We start from the raw sequence: 22936 nt of genomic DNA, 5'->3' as shown, positions 1-22936 counted from the left end.
TATTACGAACTTAAAGGTTTTCTCACTTTCAAGGAGATGCCTTATTGAGTTCAACTCAAGTGATTTTTCCCAAACCCAAAACTTGGGTATTTATAGGGAAGGGAGCCTTGATCTCCCTTCTCCCATCAATATGGGAGAATTGCATTTTTCCCACAATTTATTTTAATCAGAAACAAAATAAAATGCAAAGCGATCAACAAGCTCCAAGTGTCATATGGAGAGCAAGGGTTGATGAGGACCACCCAAGGAGTGGCAAAAACTCCTTGCTCCCCAATCCAAACACCAAGACCAGTCCCCACATTTGACCGGTGCTGACCACGCCACATAGCTGGCTGGCAGCCTGCCTTGGCTGCCAAGGCTGCCCAACTGGCGCCTAGCACCAAGGCAGAGCTGCCCAGCCACCTAGCACATGCATGCGTGCAGCAAGCACGCTACGCATGTGTTGCGGGCTGCTGCTGCAATGCGTGCTGCTGTGCGAGAGGCGTGGCCAAGCTGGTTGGTGTTGCTCGCTAGCAAGCACGCACAACTACACACACACACAGCACGCACCTTGTGATGCGTGTGTTGTGCGAGTTCGATGCTGCTGCGATGCTGCGAGGAGTACGGAGCTAGGTCTAGCATGCTAGCAAGCACACATAGCCATAGCACGTATACACAAAGCACCATGCTTACGATGCTTGCATGCTAAGCGCAGCCTAGCAGCGGTTATGCGTGTGGATGGGTGCGATTCCCACCACGCCAGCATGCATGCGTTTGGTGCCCTCGCCTAGCCTAGCACTCGTATGGCTAGGCGAATGCAAGGCTACGGCTTGGCTAGTACTTGTCGCTTGCTTGATTCTACGTCTCGTCGAATTCTAAATTCGACTTGACTTACGCGGTTTCATCGCTCTAAGCTCGATATCCGACGTCTTTGTTCGTAATACTCTAATGACTCATTTAATCCTTCGGATTGATTCATCGTCTCGGATCGGTTATTCGATTGGGGTGCGACCTGAAGGGTTCAGTCAAGATTAAGTCGTAACATTAATTATACATTAATATTACTGATCGGATGCGGCCTCCACCTATGCATTACGATCACTTGACCTCACTGAAGAATTAGCTTTCTAATAATTCCGAACCCTCTATTGGAACAATACACTTGTTAGAAGGAAACAATTCCTTTCACCTTTAAACTTAGTGTTTGATGCAATTACTCCGTATAGGTATAGAATTCACCCAAGGCTTGGATTGAATCCTTTAAATTTCTATTAAGTTAGAAATAAACCTAAGACTTATAAGCATACCATTTACTATTGGATGGTAAGGGAATAGTGTCTTGTAAATTAGCTACGACGAATTCAAAAGTCCGAATAATGGTTAAAGGCCATAAAATCCGAAATAGACTCCATGTTTGAAAATCATGTTTAAAACTTGATTAATTTGCATGAAGGGTGAGACCCATCAATAGCAAATAAGTTTCAAGGAGAAAACTAACAAATGTGGAAATGTATATGCATGCATAGCTAGATTAGTCAAAAAAGGTTACAATTAAATTCACGGGGTTGATTTAATAAAACCTATTCACTAATCGGAATGCTTAAGTCTTTTCGTGATTATTCTACCAAAATTGCGCATATTGAATATGGAAAAATAGATAACGAAACCGCCTTCCTAAAATAGGATTTTGGAAGGGACTATGGATATAGTGTAAGGGTTTTGTAATTCTAAATAGTGCTAGATTTAAAAGCAAGCTCAAGAAATACATTGTGGGATTAAGTGTAGCATTGCATGTGGAAATTGGAACGTGTATTCTCATAAAGTTAATAAAAGGTTTGGCTTATGGAGAATCATAAAAATTCTTATGGATAAGAAGTTTAGCGGGAGCGAGAGTCAATCTTGTAAGGTCCAACAAGAAGTTTTTGAACTCTATTGTGAAATGACCATAAAATTCTAAATGCTTAGATTTGAAAGGATTGTCGACAATGGACCAAAAAAAGGTGATACTTAGTACATAGTGGTAATTAAGATCTATTGTATAGACTTAATAAAATGTTTAAAAGAGTAAAGGAATTTACCGTGTTAAACTTCAAGGTTTTGGAAAGCCCTTCGACCCATATGTATAAAACTAAGTAAATGTTTGAAATAAGTATAGGCTAGACTAATACCAAATCAAACAAGAAAGACTCTAGGAGAGACTTTCAACCGTATCATATAGCAAACATTTTAGCAAGACTCGGTGAAACTGGATGAGCTAAAAGGTCACATGAATAGGAATAAATTGGGAATAATTCTACAATTGAAACAATCATGTATACTATGATATGGAGTCGTCACTCAACTTACATGCTTAGAGCATTAGAAGTATAAGAATACCAATCAATTTAAATCTAAGTAATGGATCTTTAGATTATGATCAAGAATATCCAAAGTACTTGGATAAGTAAAAGGGTGAGTTCTTGACGCATGGAAACAAATGTAATTTGGGAATTGATGTTGCAAGCACATCCTAAGCAAGGATCGGATCCTTAACAAGCAAGCCATTCATTGCACGAGCTAAAATACGTCGAGACTTGAGAATGGTAACATGGACGCGCATCCATGTGTAATGTGTAGAAATTTAAGGTAAATTTTCATGATCACAAGTGATTAGGGTATCTCAAATCATTGTGAGTCGTTTGGAAATAAATCTAAGCAAAGCACCATCAGGAAGTCTACTGAAATATATGTTGAGAATATTGTTGCCTTAAAGGCAATAATAAGAGAGTTGTTCAATGGAATGTTCGTTGTCGAACGATGATGATTGTAGGTTGTCAAGTTGAAAATCTCAAATCATGAAAATGAGTGCGAGCCATCACTTGGACAATAAATCCTAAATCACATATAATCCTTAACACTCTCAAATTTTATCATCTTATTATGAAAGTGTTCGATAATGAAGATGCTAAGATTTTCAAAGTAATCATAACTAAACCTATGCAATAAGTGAATGACAACATTCACAATTGCATGAAAGAAATCAAGCATATTGTATATGGGTGTGATTTCTATTAATGTTTTATCAAGAGTATCACTCTTAAAACATTTGGGGAAAACCATTTATCATAATATGAAACTTTGAAAAGTTTCATAGTGGAATAAAATTTTACTAATAAATTCCACAAACTATTTAATTGTGGTTTAGAATTAAATAATGAGTCCATTCGATTTTTGAGAATATTCAAATCAGGGTATCAAGACCATGTCTTGGATAAATAAACACCTGTTAATTGAACATTGAATATTTTAATCGAAAATTATCCCTAATCAAGGTCATTTAAAAGTTGGACAACAAATGACCACTTGAGATTAGTGTGTATAGTAGTATGATTTATAGCACCGTTTCTTGTGCTACAAGGACATGATTGTCATAAATCATTTGCACAGGTATTGGTTGGGAAATATACCGGATTGACCTATGAGAATACTTAAAGAGATTTAAAATCGTCATAAGTACATTATAGCTATCGAAACCTTTTTCCTCGACCATGAGTATTGTAAGTTCTCTTGTTTGAGTACTAGTCCGTTTTGGTGATGTCAAACGTCTGCTGCAAATGGGGATCATAATGGCAACACTCGAGCGGCTAGGTCATCTTAGTAAGGGAAGCTAACAATACAAGACTGGGAATGTCCCCCTATTAACAATAGGGAACATGTCTTTGTTGTTTACAAGGCCTCTCGAAGAGTGAGACTGTGAAAAATGCATGGCTGTGCTAAGATGGATTTTAGAAATCATATGCTTATTGACAGTCGAACTCGGAAAATCGAGAAACACTTCAGGACGTAACAAGGATGACGAAGAATCTTACCTTATAGTTCATGAAAAGACATTAAGTGATATAGGAAATGGGCTATACACTAACCACACACCTGTCCGGAAGGACAAGTGGGAGATTGAAAGAAATGATGTTCCTCTAATAAGTGTATTATTTCGATAGAGGGTTCAAAATTATTAAAAAGCTAATTCTTCAGTGAGGTCAAGTGATCGGAATACCAGGGTGGAGGCCGCTTCCAATCAGTAATATTAATGTATAACTAATATTACATCTTAATTTTGACTGAACCCTTCGGGTCATACCCCAATCGAATAGCTGATCCGAGGAGACGAATCAATCCGAAGGATTAGATGAGTCATTAGAGTATTACTAACAAAGATGTCAAATATTGAGCTTGGAGCGTCGAACCCGAGCATCATAAGTCGAGTCGAATTTAGAATTCGACGAGATGTAGAATCAAGCAACCAACAAGTACTAGTAAAGCCTAGCCTCGCATTGGCCTAGCCATGCGAGTGCTAGGCTAGGCGAGGGCACCAACCGCATGCATGCTAGCGTGGTGGGTATCGCACCTAACCACTCGTAGCACGCAGCAGCTGGGCATCGCCCATCACTCGCACATCGCACAGCACGAGCATCGCAAGTATTCTGCCATGGGTGTGTGTGCAATGGCTGTGCGTGTTTTCTAGCATAGCAGCACTAGACACAAGCACTAGCTGGGCCTTGCTAGCACACGCAACACAGCAGCAGCATCAGCAGCCTGCATTGCGTGCATGGCTTGCGTGCTGCGTGCATGCGGGTGTGAGCTGGCAGCCAGCCCAGCCTTGGTGCTAGGCACCAGCTGGGCAGCCTTGGCAGCCAAGGTGGGCAGCTAGCCAAATGTGCATGGGGGCAGCTCACGGTCATAGGGGAAGATCGGTCTTGGTGCTTTCCTTGGGGAGCAAGTGAGGTATGGTTCCCCCTTCCTTCTTTCTTTAGTGGTCCTCACCTAACCTTGCTCACTATTTGCCAGTATGGCGATTGTTGATTCATTTTTGCATTTTAATTTGTTTTTGATTAAAATAAATTGAGCAAAAATGGATTTCTCCCACATTGATGGGGAATGGGAAATCAAGGCTCCCTTCCCTATAAATACCCTTGTTTTGGGTTTGGGAAGAGGCATTTGAGTTGAACTCAATAAGGCATCTCATTATTAGTGAGAAAACTTTTATGTTCGTAATACTCTAGTTTTTCTTTGGTCTCGCTCCGACTAACCTTCGGGGTAGAGACCGCTCGGGTCGGGTTAAGGGTGCGAGCCGTCAGAGGCTTACGCACTTGCCAAGCTAGAACTTTCAAGTTAGACCTCGTAAGCGAGCGAAGCACGCGTCGAGTGTAAGATTGTCTTTTCTCTTTCTCTTTCTTTTGTTGTTTAATTATGTGATCGCATGTTTAGTTACATTAATTAGTGTGCAGGTCTTAGGCGGGTTTCATTCCGCGTAGTGTCGGACACTACAAAACCCAACACATCAAGCCCTTTAAACCTTCATGTCGTCAAAGAGGACGAGTAAGCTCTCGTGAGGGTTCCTTAGAGGTTTAACCCACAACTCTTGGCAACCTAAGCAAAGAAAGGCAAATAAAACCAAGAAAAGAAAAGAAAACATATGAACTTAAATGGACAAAGAGATAGGAATTGAATAAGCACCAATGAATGCAAAACTTTCTAAATAGACAGATGTATGGACATTCCAAGATGTTAATGGTTGATTGAAACATAACACATGCTAAGCATAGAGAACTCTAGGAGACTCAATCCACCCTCATTCTAGCCATACTTTCGCGTTCTCTCCACTAGTTTAAAATCAACCCCCAAGTTAGCTTCTCATGATTCCTCGAAGGAACCGGAAAAATAATAAGAATGAAAAGCATGAGAAGGTTATCCCGACGTCTTAGCTATGTACACTCTCTCTATAGGCTTGAAATCTATCTCCCTCACCAGTTTTGACTCAACCCTTCTAGGGTCTAAAGGTTTTTTATTGGTTGTAACGTCATGGCTTAGGGTAATGGTGGGGCAAAAATTTTGAAATTTGGTGGCATTTCCTAAGTGAAGAAAAAGAGCGGTCGTCTCTCAAAAACAAACTTAAGATGTCACCAATTATCAAAAAAAAAATGCCAAAATACCATCTCCCCCAAGCTTATTCAACAAACACTCAAAACATGAAACTAAGAACCACTCCCCCAAGCTTGAGCGAAGCATTGTCCTCAATGCTCAAGCTAAGGAGAAACGATCACAACTAAAAATGGTTTTATTGCTTTTGTTTTAAAAATAAATTTCTTTTTTCTTCTTTTTTTTTCTCTTTTTTTTTTTACAATGCACTTTTCTCATCTTTCCTTTTTCATGCTCCTCTTTTTTTCTTTCTTATGGCATTTTCTAATCAACTAAATACACAAGTCTCAATCTTGCCATACACTTTTGAACTTAAACCAACATGTATTCACTAGATAGCCAAAACAAACATCCAAACAAAATTTGCTTCACAAAACTAAGGGTGATGAAGGTCGTAAGGCTTGTAATGAGGCTAGTTCCAAGAAAGAAAATAAGCTCAAAGGGGTAGCAAGATGGTGAATGCAGATGAAAACAAGAAAGTCACAAAATAAAAGGAACATAAAAGAAAATGAAAAGTTCCTTTTTCCTCCCTTAAAGTGGCTCGGTCACAGTCTTGGAAAGCTAGAAGTCAAACCATAGATCAGGACATGCATAGCTAAGGATCCAAAGGTGCCGCTCAACGAAAATGTTGATGGCTTGAACAAATTGACCTTGCATCGGATGTGTTTAGGAAAAACCAACTCAAGGACTTCAAATCCACTATGAAAATCAACACCATTTTACCAAATTCAATGAACTAAGGCTTCATGGACCCTAAAGTTCTTAATTTGGGCTACCTTAGCATATGGTATCCTAGAATCAACCAATGACATTCTCTAACCATGCAAACATTTACCACTTAGGAAAGTACACATTTAAAAACACAAGTTCAATCAAGAGATGTCCAAATTAGAACAAACAAAACACACTTTTGCTAAACTTGCCTTGACCTAAACAAATATCTTTTTGGATTTTTCAAAAGCATGAAAAACATGGAAATGCATATACAAATGTGCATGGCATATATGAATCAACATCCCACCAAACATGATAGAATACCCTCCCCCAAGCTTGAATGAGACAACATGCTCAAACATAAACCGAAGAATACATGGGAATGAAAAAAGAAGAAATCAATCCAACATCACCAATAAATGACCAACAAGTCACCAACCATTAGAGAAAGAGCAAGGTAAGATATTAACGGATATATGTGGGTAATAATACCTGCAAATGAGCCAATAGAACCTATAAAAGCTGGCCAATTTCCTCCAAAGCTATGTCTTGTATGCCCAATGCAAGCAAATGTGGAATCAAACCTCCTTGTTTCTTGATCGAACACCGATGCATAAAATTATATCAAGTCATGTATCTAGAACAAGGCATGATTAGGGGATTTTTTCCCGCCACGTGGACCAATGATATCCTGCCATGTGTCATCCACGTGGACCTATCATAGTCCGCCACGTGTCACCTCGTGAGAGGTCTAAGGTGGACAAATCAGGTCACGACACGTGGCAGGTAGAATTGCCAACTGAGCAAGTGGCCTCCTATGGCCCAAAGTTCCAGGCAAAGCCAAATCAGCCCTAGGTTTACTAAATCCTAGTATTGGGCACGTTTTCCAACACCCTATAAAAAGGAGATGTTTCCCTCCTGGGAACATTTTTTCAGAAAATTACATACACATTAACTCTCCATTAGAGAAAGTTAGACACCTGACACCTCGAACTAAGCAATCACACATTGCAGATCCTCTCTTGGAATCCGAGAGAGACCCCTTACTTTCCGCACTATACTCCTCATACACGTTATTACTTGATCGTCGGAGACGGAGCTCCCCCCCCCCCCTCCCCGCCCACCGGAGTGTCCGTTGTTTTGCAGGTATAGGCGTCCAAAGGTCAATCTTGGAATTGTAACTCTCCTGAAGGACATCAAAAAACCTAGAAACATTTGGCGCCCTCTGTGGGGAGAGAACTTCAAAGATGACTTCACAAGAACCTATACCACCACTTAATGAGAAGCGGCCTACGGCCGACGTCCTGGTCTTCTCAGACCAAGATACGGATGATGAATATGAAGTCGCCACCCATACGGCCCCTAACGGGTCCCTCAAGACACGTCACATCCGTCCCACTGAAAGGAGGGAACGGAACACTAACCAGGCAAGCCCTAGTGAAACAGTCAGCCAGCCGGCAGGTTAGCCTCGGATGGCTGAAGGATCCACCCCCATCACTAGAAATGAGCTCATGACCCTCATGACAAATTTCAAAGGGGAGATAAAGGATCTCATTGATAAACGGACGGCTGTCCCTACCAAGGAATAGTCGGCCAAGAAACCCTCTTATTCTGGGAGGAAAAAGCTGGTCAAAGACCGAGAGGCCACTCCTTACCCTAAACTAGGAGGGGGGCGTAAGCCTTTGATAAACCTGGCGTGACTGCGGTTCCCTGAGCCAGGGCAGAGGAAGGTCATCCGGCATATTCAGCCGGATGGTTCCAAGAAAACATATACCTATGCTCGGATGATAATCCAGCAAAAGACGAATATGCAACTGTCAGAGTCGGCGTCCACGTCGAACTTCAATAACAGTATTTAAAATGCCTCGTTGAGGTATTCCCAGTCAAACCAAGAAGACCAGACAGGCGGCCTGTCCACCCATTCTAGTCCTCATATGTTCCATGCGGCCCCGTATGTGCCTCAACAGGCATACATGCCGTATAGACTACATTACATGCAGCCTACCCTCTTCGAGGGACAGGCGGCACCCAATATCCAGCCTTTGGATTGGCAGCTCCGACTGCTCAAACTTGGGGAACAACCTTCAGCTTTCTTCAAGGAAATAACTGAGGCCGCAAAGCCGACCAAGGTGAAGAATGTGTTGGTAGGCACTTATGATGGTACCTCCAACCCAGAAGACCACCTGATGGAATACACCAACCTTATGTATCTACAAGGGTTGGATGATGCTACTTGGTGTAGATGTTTCCCGGCCACGTTGAAGGGCGTCGCCCAGCAATGGTTCGACAACCTGCCAGCCGGATGCATCAATAACTTTAAGACGCTGGCATACCTATTCGCGTCAAACTTCTCAATGAATATCCCTGCAAAGAAGACAAGTCTTGACTTGAATGCCATACTACAGGGAGAGAAGGAGGGGCTGCGCTGATATATCAGGCGCTTTAATCTTATGAAAATTCAGATTCAAGGGCAATCTGATGAGGTAGCTTACACAGACTTTTCCAAAGGTCTAAAGGACGGGTCGACCTTCAATTTCGATCTCGTCAGAAAGAGGGTGGCTACCCTTTAAGAGGCACTGATGGAGGCGGACGCCTATATACAGGCGACCGAGCTATGCAACATCAGTAAGCAATCGGACACAAAAAGGTCCGACAAAAAATAGAGTCGGACATCAAGGCCGGCTAACAAAGAAGAAAAGAAAAGAAAACAAGTCTGGGAGGCTGAATCCTCTGAACAGCCGTCCCAGAAGAAAAAGAAAGAAGCAAAGACGTACTCCCCAAAGTATTGAATTTAATATTGGCCACGACACCAATGAATGTTATAGCCTCAAGCGGCTGTTGGACCGTCTGGCTGATAAAGGAAACCTAAAGTCTTACATCTTGAGGTCCAAGGTTACCTTGCAGACCAACCCTGGACATTTGTCCAAGAAGAAGCCTCACTCTACTAATAGCTCGGATACGGATTAAACTTCGATCTATAAAATAGCAGGCAGATTCGCTGGAGGCGGCCTTACCATCCGGGGTAAAAAACTATGCCAGGCGCCTCGATGTTAACTCAGTAGACAATGGACAAGCGTCCAAGGACTACTTCCCTGAAGTCGTTATCACTGAGGAGGACAAGGGCAAAATTAAGAGCCCGCATGATGATCATATTGTCAACGAATGCAAAGTGGCCAACCAAAGAGTTGGCCAGATCCTCATTGATACTGGAAGTTCCTCTGACCTCATCAGTCACAAGTGCCTCGCCAAGCTCAGGTACAAGCCCGAGAGTATGCACCAGGTCTCTCATCCCTTAGTAGGATTTGGGGGTGGTGTGGTACATCCGGTAGGTCGCATAGACCTACCCATTCGTTTAGGCGAGAAAGGAGAGGGACACCACATTGTGGTTCGGTTCTTAGTTGTTGAAGAACTGACGGCCTACAACATGATTTTAGGGCGTCGTACCCTGAATCAATCAAAAGTTGTTATCATCCCTTCTCTTATACTTCTCAAGTTTGAGAGGGATGATGGAACAGTCGGCTCCCTACGGGGTGACCAGAAGATAGCCAGGGAGTGTTACCTCTCTGATGTCAAGCCCACTGTGGTCGCAGCTGGCCCCAGTCAAGGAAGCCGCGCCTGCTGCAACAGCAGCCGGCAAAAAGTGAAAGGCCTACCAAATGATGGACGAGAAAAAAGACAAGCAATAGCAATCACTGACCGGTCAAAGGCTGGATGAACTTCGTCCCCAGCCGGCTGGTGAACACATGGACATCGTCCTAGATGACTCTCATCCCGACCGGACTGTTAAGGTGGGGACAACTGCTTTTGCTGAACTTGGTGCGGACTTGCACCACTTGCTGAAAGAATTCAAAGACATCTTTGCCTTTGAAGTGGACGAGATGCCAGGCATCAGCCAGTATCTAGCCGTCCATAAACTTGTTGTGGATCCCAAAAAGAAGCCGGTGAAGAAAGAATCCAGGCGGCAGCCGCCGAGGTAAAAAATTTGTTAGATGCTTGTTTTATTCGGCAATGCTACTTCCCTGATTGGGTTGCCAATGTTGTCCTAGTAAAGAAGCCGAATGGAACCTGACGCTTGTGTGTAGACTACACAGACTTGAACAAGGCATGTCCGAAGGATAGTTATCCCCTCCCAAAGATCGACAGTCTGGTTGACTATACAGCCGGCCATGCCTTGATGAGCTTCATAGACGCCTATTCAAGCTTTCACCAGATACCCCTATAGAAGAAAGATCAAGAAAAGACAGCATTCGTCACTAATCAGGGGTTGTTCTGCTATACTGTGATGCTGTTTGGTTTGAAGAAAGCGCCTTCCACCTTCCAAAGAATGATTAATATAGTCTTCGTTAATCAAATAGAAGGAATGTGGAGGCATATATTGATGATATGATTGTTAAATCCAAACACCAGATGAACCATCTTACAGATCTCCGAGAAACATTCGCCACACTCAGGTGGCACCAGGTCATGCTAAATCCCAAGAAAAGTGTTTTTGGTGTTGAGTCTGAGAAGTTCCTCGGATTTCTGATTGATCAAAGGGGGATAGAGGCCAATCCGGAAAAAATTTAGGCGGTCATAGACATGCAGTCGCCACGCACTATGAAGGAAGTTCAAAAACTAACAGGTTGTCTGGCGCCATTGGGGAGATTCCTCAGTCGGTTAGGCGACAAGTGCCACTATTTCTTCCAAGCGATCAAGAAGACGACTATGTTTGAATGGGGGACAGATGTAGAGGCGGCCTTCTAGAAGTTGAAGGAACACTTGCACTCTTTGCCAAGGCTCGTCAGCCCTCTGTCAAAGGAAGTGTTGTACATGTATCTGGCCGTCTCTGATCATGCTCTCAGTGTCGTTCTACTTGCTGAAAGAGACGGCTGTCAGCTCCCTGTCTATTTTCATCAGCCATGTTCTGAAGAATGCTGAGTTACGGTACCCCATGGTTGAAAATTTTGGCTTGGCCCTCAACATGGAAATTAAGATTTTGAAGCCTTACTTCTTGGCACATCCGGTCGTGGTCTGCACTGACCAGGCGATCAAGCGGCCACTGACAACCATGGAATCATTCGGCCGAATGATTAAGTGGGCAATTGAAATGCAAAGCCGAGAAATTACTTTTGAGCCAAGGAATGCAGTGAAGGGCAAGCACTTACCGACTTCATTGTTGAAATGACAAGGCCGGCTGATCTGGAAAATCCAGACCAAGTCTAGAATGTATATGTGGACGGGAGCTCCACAATGAATGGTTGTGGTGCAGGCGTCATATGTTAGTCTCCTGGGAGACAAGTATGAGTATGCATTATGTTTCAAGTTCTAAGCCTCAAACAATGAGGTAGAATATGAAGCCCTACTAGCTGGCATCCGTATGTGCAAGGCGGCTAGGGCAAAGAAAGTGGACGCCTGTTCTGAGTCACAACTGATCGTTAGCCAATATCATGGTGACTACGAAGTCACACATCCAGCTATGATCAAGTATCTACAGGCGTTCAAAGAAGAGACCGGGACACTTAAAGAATCTCACCTAAGTCAAGTGCCCAGGTCCGAGAATAACCAGGCGGATACCCTCTCCAAATTGGCATCATCCGCCTCTTGTGACACACCAAGATCTGTTTTCTGGGAAGTGATGGAGAAAAGGAGCATTGAGGAGGAACGTATTGGAGTCCTTGATCGAAGCTCAACCTGGATGGATGGCATCCGGACATTCTTAACAGACGGTACCCTGCCAGATACTTATCCAGAGATGATTGTAATGAAAAAATGTGCGTCCAACTTTGAGATTCACAAAGGGGATCTCTTCAAGAAAGATTACCTACAACCTCTTTTGAAGTGTGTCACCCCGGAGAAGGGCCGAGTGGTCCTCGAAGATTTGCATTCAGGGTTCTGTGCTTCCCACATAGGCGGCAAGACCCTAGCAAAAAAACCCAGGCGGCAAGGCTACTTCTGGCCTAACCTAAAAGCAGATGCCATGGAGATGGTTAAAAAATGTGACAAGTGTCAAAGGTTTGGCAAGCTCATCCATCGTCCGGCCACTGACCTGACGGCTATCCATAGCCCAGTACCATTCGCCAAATGGGACATGGACATTCTGGGTCCCTATACGCCTGCTATAGGCGGACGGAGATATATTTTAATAACAGTCGACTACTTCACCAAGTGGGTAGAGGAAGATGCAGTCAAAGGCATCAAAACAAAAGATTTCATCTCCTTCATTTGGAGAAATTTCATCACTGGGTATGGGGTACCCATGTCTATGGTTTTTGACAATGGACCTCAGTTCGAAACACCTGCTCTTAAGAACTGGTTAGGAGACCAGGGGATCTCTCATTATTTTGCATCAGTCGGCCACCACCAAGCAAACAACCGGTTTGAAGCATTCAACAATTTAATCTCTTATGGCATCAAAAAGAAAATTGAAAGAGCCGGTGGCCTATGGGCTGACGAGCTACCGCATGTTCTTTAGGCCATCAGGACGATTGAAAAAGGGGCGACTGGTGAAACGCCATTTCTCATGGTTTATGGGCAGAGGCAATTCTTCCTATTGAACATTATAAGCCTGCTCTTCGAGTCATGCTTTATGACAAACAGGCCAACTGGGAAGCCATGCGGTTAGCACTAGATTCACTTCCAGAATGCAGAGGCAATGCAGCCTTGCGCCATGAGATCTATCGTCTAAGAATGACGAGAGCTTACAACAAAAGAGTGCACAAGCGGCCCCTAAAAGTAGAGGACCTTGTGTTACGAAAGATGGAAGCAGTTGATAGGGCCACCGAGCAGGAAAAGCTGAATCCCAATTGGGATGGCCCCTACCGAATCTATGAAGAAGTTAGAGGCGGCACCTACCGACTGGAAACACCAGATGGCAGGCAGCTAGCCAGAACTTAGAATGTAGACAACTTAAAAAAGTACTACTTCTGAGATTTGTAAATTATTTGTGAACATATCAATAAAAGTGAAATTTATTTCAATTATTCTACAAGTCTCCTCAGTGGGGCAAGCCGTCTGTGCAGAACACAGTCGGCCGTTTTTCTTTACTTAGTAATCTATTCTTTCCCGAACAACCTAATGAGGCCACAGGCCGGATGATCAACCTAAGGCCCATGGCCGAATGATCTTTTTAAAATTAAACTAATACGTCTATCCCAAAACTAGAGCAGGTGTCCGGCAACATCCATCCTGGTGAATTCGTCGCAGATAGCATCTCCCATTGGGTGGCACATTGCTCTATAAACTTAAAGCAAACGACCCAGCCAAGTGTCCACTTGACAAACTCGTAACCGTTTGACATGAGACAAAGATAAACGTACCGCTCCCCGAACAAGCACTAGACAGTTAAAATCTGAGTCAGAAACCGCTTATTATTACTTGGGATAAATGCAGACGGTCCAATCTGAGTAAATAGCTAAGCAAAACTTGGCGAATAAAGGAGTTCATACGGCCTAAGCCGCCTGATTCTTCTACTACTCAAACTAAAGTAACAGACTGGGTAACCCCAAGGTAAACTCATAGTCACACTCTCAACTTAGTACGGAACTTAAAAGGTATGAGACGTCCACCTGCTTTTTGGAAAACAGGGGTACTCGACCACTATTCCTACTAGATTAATTGTACTAAATCTACCGCCTGTAACCCAACAGGCGGAGGTACTTCGGCTGGACACCCTTTTTGAAGCCTGCTTCTATGCAGCCATCATCGCAAACGGCCAGCTAATATTCAACAAAATAAACTAAGTACCTAACTTAGTACATTGTAGTACATATGAGGAACCATGTGGCCAAAGCCGCCTGTTTCTTCTACTCATTTAAATCAAAACGGCCAAATTTGAGTGTTTCTTTTGATTACTCAATACAAGTGGCAAAGATTTATCCATCTTAATAAGTTCATAGTCAAATCTAAATTTGGAATCTAAAATGTACGAATGAGACCGCCTGCTTTTTGGCAAACAGACGACCTTCAACCATTGTTCCAAATTTTGCTAAGTACCATAAAGCTACGTTGATTAAAACGTCCAGGTTGGCGCCTGTTCTATACAAGCACCAAAGACGAACTACTTGTAATCAAATAGGAATTCGCTAAGTATAAAGCCCAAGTTTGTTAAGAACATTATTGAGGCCGAGAGCTGAGATATGCCAGGGGTTCGCCTGGGAAATGGTCGACTGTCCGCCTGGTTTGGGGCAATCACCATAGTGATTGATTGACCTAGAATTAGTAATATTGACAAAGTATCAAAAATTCTAAGTTAATCAACTCACCTTTCAAAATTAGGCACCAGTCGCCCAGGGGCAAGAACAGTTAGTATATTATGCATTCATGAAAGCAAGAAGGAAGCTACATACACTTAGCAAAATTCATGAAAAGTAAAAATTCAAAAAGTGCAAAATTTGAAAAACGGCATAAATAGCTGAATGATTAATATAAACAGTCGGCCAGATGACCGACTTGAAAATTTGAAATTAAAAATTGTATATAAACCCCGACCCCTTGGTTGGGTAAAGATACAGAACAAACGGCACACAGGCCGAAGAAAGTTGACATAAAAATTGAATTAAGGCAGCTAGAGGAGGACCTGCAGTGTTGGCAGCCGCTTGATTTGGGTCATCAACAACCGGCGCCTGTTCCTTAGCAGCATCTGCCTCCTCTTGGTCCGACTCCCCAGATGTGGAATCAGACGACTCGCCACCCTTGTTTTCTTCATCATGGCCTTGTCCCATGATGTTGTCATTGTACTCTCGGGTACAGGTGGCGAACTGATTCCTCCAGCTGTCGTAGCTGGTATCGGGGAAGAGAGCCGCCCAGTTCATCTCCATGATGAAATTGTTGTCCTCCATCATGTCTTTGACCAGCGCCTGTTTCTCCTCGTCGGCCTGGGAAGTGAATTTTTGGGCAAGCTGGGTCTCTTGGTTGGCTAGCTTCTGCTTCAGCTTTTCCACCCGGCTGCGGAATCTCTTGGCCTCCTTGTTCGCCTCCTTTAGAGGCTCAAGCTCAGCCTTGAGGTCCGAGACGGACTTCTCAAGCTCAAGGATCCTCTTTTTGGCCAGCTCCAAGTCATCTTTGACCTGCAAATTGGCAGTTGCCTGATAATACAGTATGTCAGTGGTCAGAATTTTGTTTTGAGCAATCTGGAACATAGCTTTGTCAAAATCAGAGGCGACCCGGGCTTTCGCAGCCTTTCCCTCTTTGGTCTTTTCGTTCAGGGGCTTGCGAAGACCATACACTCGCAGCATTGCCTACACTCGGCCAAAAAACAGTCGTCAGTAACAGGCGGTGGGCAGTTATTTAAGCAAATGAAAATGTTACCAAGTAACCTCGGCCAGGATAGCCAGGATGGACTCAAGGTTAAGGGTGCCGACTCCCTTAACAGACTCCCTATCCTCGGCAGGGATGGCCTTCAGCATGGACCTAACAATCTGAACCAGGTCCGGCCTTTGAGAAGCATCTACACAATCAATACCCTGTAAATACTTGGTGTAAATGCGGCCAATAGACCGACTGCTCTTAGAAGCGCTAGGCAACTGTCGATTGAATTTTACCCTCAAAGGGTAAGGGTAAGGACACAAGTCCTTGATACCTTCAGCGGCCGCCTTTTTGTCTTTCTTCTTCCCTTGCCGACTGCCGCCTGGGGCGGCTGGAGATTTTGGGGGTACATGGCCTCCTAGCCTTGAGGCCATGTGCTTCTGGGTTCTCCCAAGAGTCATCACGTCACCAGCCGAATGTTTCCTAACGTTAGGAGCCGGCTGGGCAGAGGAGGAAGGCTTTGCTAGAGTACCCTGCAAAATAACAACAAGTGAGAAAAAACAGGCGGCAGTTAAACTAAATAGAAGCTGTTTAGTTCAAAGTTCAAAGTTCACCTTTGACGCCTATACAACAGGCGACTCTTCAGCGGGCCGCTTGCCAAGGATGGCCGAACGGTACTGAGTAGTAGCTTTTTTGGAGGCCGAGAGTTTCTCCATTGCTTTGTCTGCAAAAGATGAATCTAGTTAGTTTGATACAAAACAAAACAAGTTTCACAAGACATGTAAATAGGCGGACAGCTACCTCTCTGCATCTCATCACTTAGGCCACAGGCGGCCAGATATGTCCCATAGTATAACCACTTATACTTGGGAACATAGTTTTAAGGACTGAATTCCCTCGCCCCAGTCTCGAGGTTCGCCTGTATGACCACCTTGAAGAGTCCTCTGTCAAGGATATCCTCTTTGTCTTTACGGGGAACAGGCAGCAGCTCAGAGCCGCTTGTTAGGAAAGGTGGGTTCCTATTCCACCTGTTAAAATTTTTGTTTTTAACTGTGTCAGGGCTGGAGATGATGTAGAAAGTGTTCCTCCAATCTTTCCACTTATTCTCCTTCCCCACAATCATCAGATAGCCTTTGTGGCTGGATAGCTGATACCAGCCGGTACCGCTTGTTTTTAGGGTCCGGCTGAGGTACTTTCATATGGGCGAATGCCTCAAAGCTTGGTTCTACCTCATGCATCTCGCAGTCGGCAACATAGCCAAAGATGTTGAACCAAGAGTTAGGGGCTAGTTACCAGACACCCAGCTGGTATCCGTCCAAAGTCCTCTCTACAGCCGGATGTAGAGGAAATCTCAAGCCAGCCTTAATTGCCGCCTCATAGCAGCCGAAACAAGCGTCCCTGTAGCTAGATTGCTTGGGCCAGACTATCGTGTCCTTTGCATCCGGCATGCAGATTGCATACCCATATCCCATGACATGTTCAGCTTTGAAACTTTCCATTTTTTCAGCCATCACTTTCCGCCTGCCCTTTGGGCCATGATGAAAGTAGGCGGTGTATTGCTCTCTGTTGGAAGCAGACGGCTCCGCCCAACTTGGTCCCATGTCTACTAAAAGGGACTCTCGCGCAGTCTCTAGCCGAGAGTGCCTCTCTTCAAATTCATCTGAGACTCTATTTGAAGTACTTATCTCAGAATCACTATCTGAGCTCTCGGATGAAGAGCCCGCTTGGTTTGCCGGATCAACTAGCACTTGCATAGCATTTTCAGCCTCTTCCCCTGATTCTTCTAAAATGGAATCACAAGGGGTACTAGGGGCAGGTGGCATGCTAGAGAACTCGCTGACAGGCGCATGGAAATAGGAGCCGTCTGAATTGGTTACCCTTGTTGTTCTTTTGGTTCTGGCCATGGTGTCCTGCACAGGCACATAGACAGTCGAACTTGGGGCAGTTCGCAAAGGGTGGTCCAGTAAGGGGCAGTCGGCACTCCTAGTTCTAGATTCAGCCGTCTCCGGTGACCGGCTGATCACTATCCTAGGCCGTGCCTTGTGCTTTTAGGAAACTATTTTCAAAAAGAAAAAACAAAGTATATATGAAAAAATAAAAAGGAACAAACGGTTACCTTTACTAGTTGATGGTGAAGGTACTCAAAAGTCCCCAGCGACTGTAGGAGCTGGCGGTCTGTAAAGTAGGCGGTCAATTGCAGTCGGTTGTTCTTTTTCAGACAAATGGAAACGTCCAAACAAATGATTTGGACATCCCCTATTTATAGGGGGGTGAATTCCAAGAGACAGTAAAAAAAAATTGGTAAAAATCGTCCTCCAATCATGATGTGACAGCTGTCACAGGCGCCACGTGGCATGCCACGTCACCCCTGTGAGGGGCAAATGATTAGGGGATTTTTCCTCGCCACGTGGACTAATGGTATCCTGCCACATGTCATCCACGTGGACCTATCATAGTCTGCCACGTGTCAGCTCGTGAGCGGTCTAAGATGGACCAATCAGGTCACAACACGTGGCAGGCAGAATTGCCAACTGAGCAAGTTGCCTCCTACGGCCCTAAGTTCTAGGCAAAGCCTAATCAGCCCTAGGTTTACTAAAACCTGGTGTTGGGTACGTTTTCCAACACCCTATAAAAGGGAGATGTTTCCCTCATGGGAACATTTATTCAGAAAATTACATACACATTAACTCTCCATCAGAGAAAGTCAGACACCTGACACTTCGAACTGAGCAATCACACATTGCATATCCTCTCTTGGAATCCAAGAGAGACCCCTTACTTTCTGCACTATACTCCTCATACACGTTCTAACTTGATCGTCGGAGGCGGAGCTCCCCCCCATCGGAGTCTCTGTTGTTTTGCAGGTACAAGCGTCCAAAGGTCAGTCTAGGAATTGTAACTCTCTCGAAGTACATAAAAAAAACCCCGAAACAAGACACATAAACATTTTCATGAGAGAATATCTAATCTAAAAAGAAAAGAAAAACAAATGCAATAAAACACGGGTTACTTCCCGAAAAAGGCTTGTTTAACGTCCAATCGAGACCGCTCTAGGAAATAATAATTCAACGCACGCAGGAGCTTGTCAAATGTATTACTACACATTTCGTGGAGTTGTAGGTAGATAAATTACGGGAAAAGATCGTGCAACAAGATCATTGCACGCAAGTGAGGAGGGAGATGCCAAAAGAATGAAGCAGAGGAATCAAAAGGAAATTCAAGAAAATAAGAAGAAGAAGGAAATAGAAGATAAGAAGGGAAAGAAAAGGAATAAGGTAAATCCTCCTCACAAAATTTTTGGTTTGCATATTTCCTCTCTTCCTCAACAATGATGGAATGAGGGACATGAAAATCATCCATAGAAGGCGGCTCCCAACTAGGCTCTTTGAGATAGGAAGGGAGAGAAATAAGGTAAGGAGGAATGTGGTCAAACCTTTGAGGAAAAGGGGTATGAAAAACGGGAAATGGGGTAGCTACTCCCTCTCCACAAGGTCTCACATCGCTCATGAGGGCATGAAAATCAATCATAGAATCCTCAAATGAAGAACTATCACGATCTAAACCTCCCTCACGCTCAAAAACTCCAAGGGAATCAACCTCAACCTCCTTTCTACCACAATAAACAACCTTTCCTTCAACTATCTCAAAACCCAAGGTCTCAAAACCGTGCATGAATGGAGGTAGATTCATCTCAAAGTCATCCAACTCCCAAGAAGTGTTCTCGATGAAATCATCCAAAAATCTATAAGTCCTCATATGACTCTCGAAAAACAATTAGGACATAACCTCAAAAGAGTCTAAATACTTATAGATTGAAGGGTCACAATCATACACTTGAGACTCATCAAAATGGCAGAGATGGTCGGGATTCACAAAATTGACATTCACTTCATTCTCAATAACTTCACCATCACTCGAATGCTCTCTAATGAAATCCTCACTCAAATGGGGTAAGGGAGAAGAAGGAAGGGCATTTTCTTGAGATTCAGCTAGGTGGGAAATTTGGTTCTCAAGCATCTTCATCCTAGCTTCTATCTCCTTACTAACTTCTTCCATCATCTCTTTAAACTTCTCTAACATATCCATCAACTTCTCTCTCTTAGAATTTTCCATAGAATGACACTCATGAAAGGATTCATTAGAAGCACAAGGGAAATCATTTGGATCCTTGTAACAACAAGAAGATGAAGAGGGAGGATCATTCACATTAGAAACATGAGCATCATCACATTGGGGAGAGGGGACACAATCAAACAAATGAGATTCATCATTAACAATAAGAGAAAAAGAGTTGAAATCACTTGTTCTAGGTTTGCAAAGGGGATCACAAGACATATCAAGGGGGTTCATGCTACCAATAGAACTATTATCACATTGAGAATCAAGATTAGCAACATTACATGCCCTATTGCGTACATCCCTAGCAAACCACACAAAAAGTTCCCAGCATCACGAACTGTTAATGCTCGAAATTCACCATTAAACTTGCTTTCAACTTCATTTCTCGTTTGCTCATTCATGCCATAATAACAAATCCCACAAGCTTCACAAGGATTACAACAATTATAGTTTAAAAACCTTTTATGTATATGGAAATTGACATTAAAAGAGTCACCATCATATTGAGGAAAAGAAAAACATGCTATTTTTTTATTTTTTTTAACAAAAACAACACAAAGATAAACAAACAAAGAAAAGTAAATTATCCACAAAGGACTAGTCTCAATAAGATAACATAACAGTAACGGTAGCCGCTTCCCAGCAACGACGCCAATTTAATAAGGGAATAAACGCGTCGTTAATTGTCTATTCCTAGATCAAATACAATTTATACAACCTAAACAAACCTAATACGAGTATAAGGTAAGCATAGGGGTCAAACCACAGGGAAGTAAACTAAAGTATAATGACACTAAAACAAGAAATAAAGCACTAAGGGAAACAGTTTAGGTATAGCAATCACTCAAGCATAAACAAAGCATGAAATTAAATTAATCATGAAATAAACATGCTTGAATATCGATGAAAGATCCAATCTAGCCATCTGTCGGGGTCAATTCGCTTCTTCTAACATTAGAACCATATATTAGGAGGTGCAATCAATTAACAATCAATACAAATGAATCCAGCTAGTTCAATTATCGCATCACCTAGCGTCAATTCACCCTCAATCAACTAACAATGTGCACTTTGCAAGTAGATTGAAGAACATCAAGCATATAAAGACTTCAATCGCGACAAAATCAATTCCAAACTCTAAAACATGCTCAAGATCCAACTACACCACAACCATCCCCGTAATGGGGGAATTACTCACAAATCATGCTAATAACAAGATTAATCAATAAATTAACAAGCATCAACATGATTAACTAGCAATACCAAAGACAATAATAAAAAAACAATAAACAAAATCAACTAACAATAAAATAAGAGAAGAGAGACTAAGAAAAGCTCATTGATTGATGTATGGAGATCTTAAAATACCTTGTCACTAGTTAATAATAAAAAATCCACAATTTCTCTTTGATCCTCACTTTCTCTCCCTAAAACCCTAACTATGGAGGCTAATCTTCCTTCAAACCTTAACCTAAGCTAAGAGAGAGAGAAGACAGAGTTAAAAGTAATTAAGAGAGTAATAATAATTAAGCCCTCTCTTCTTACCCCAAAAATGGGTATTTATACTAAGCTAGGAAAAGAAATAAAGGAAAGGGAAAAATAAATTAAAGAAAGAAAGAAAAGAAATAAAGAAATAAAGAAGGAAAGAGAAAGAAAATAAAAGGAAAAAGGGAAATGAAATCCCCACTTGAAGCACGAAATCAGATCCCCCAAAACGCAGCTCATCTCCTTCGATTTTGGCTGTTTTAAATCAATGGCTTCAACGCAATGAAACGACTAAATAGAAAATCATCTCCATCAACTGATCTTGGCCGTTTATTTCATTTGTTGCTCAACCTGGACCACAAGATTTCATTAATTCCGTACAATCATCAATCATGAAATGGTTTGGTCGAACCATGGGTATGTTCGGTCGAATCTGAAAGAAAGTCAGTAGAAAACTCAAATTACTTTCTAGACGAGGTTCGACCGAATTAAAGTACAGTTTGCCCGAACCTTGAGAATCTGCAATTTGCTCTATTTCTTGCGCGAATTGGTGAAGGGTGGAGGTCAGAATTTGCTTCTGTGTTGGTTGCGGTTGCTCTGCGCGGGGCTGAGAAGAGGAGCAGGGGAATTGGCTGGTGGTGATGGGTGCGGATTGGTGGATGCGCTGTCAGGTGGTCAGGTGTGGCTGCGGTGTTTGAAGATGCGAGTGGGTGTGTGCTTGTGATTGTAAATTGGTGACTGGAGTGAGAGTGAGGTTGGAATGAGGTGATGTTGGTGTCGGTTTGGGTGGCCTAAAAATTGGTGCGTGCAGGGCTGCTAGGATGCAGTTGCGGCTGGTGTTAATTGTGGGAAGAGAGGTGATTAGGGGCAGTAGGGGCTGTGTTTGGTGGCATTGTGTAGATGTAGTGTAGGATAGGAAATTGGGTGGTGAAGGAAACAATGACAGCAATCAAGGGGCAAAAGTAGCAGCACAACCAAGCCATGTGTTGAACACTAAGGTCGGACATTTGAACCTCGAACCTTGGCCATCACCTACACACAAAACCAATAACAAAAAGGAAAATCGAGAATAAAATTAAATAGAATAAAATAAAGTAAAATGATAAAGAGACACACAAACCACAAACCAAAAATAAATAAAACAATGAAAACGAATTAAAGCAAATAAAATACGAAAATAAACTAGAAATTAATCAAGTAAACTTAATAAACTAAAACACACCAAAATTACAAAATAAACTAGAAACTTTATTACGGAGAAAACAAGAGAATAAAGGGGAAAAAAATAAGAGAAAACAAACACGAAATGATTCTAAAACTACTCCCTTAGAGTGACATAAATGTCACTCATCAAGTTCGAGAGTGTTATGGATTATATGTGATTTAGGATTTATTGTCCAAGTCATGGCTCCCACTCATTTTCATGATTTGAGATCTTTAATTTAACAACCTACAATCATCA

Source organism: Chenopodium quinoa, unplaced genomic scaffold (genome assembly GCF_001683475.1).
Source record: "Chenopodium quinoa cultivar QQ74 unplaced genomic scaffold, ASM168347v1, whole genome shotgun sequence".
NCBI lineage: Eukaryota > Viridiplantae > Streptophyta > Magnoliopsida > Caryophyllales > Amaranthaceae > Chenopodium > Chenopodium quinoa.
Note: the sequence above shows the minus strand (reverse complement) of the source record.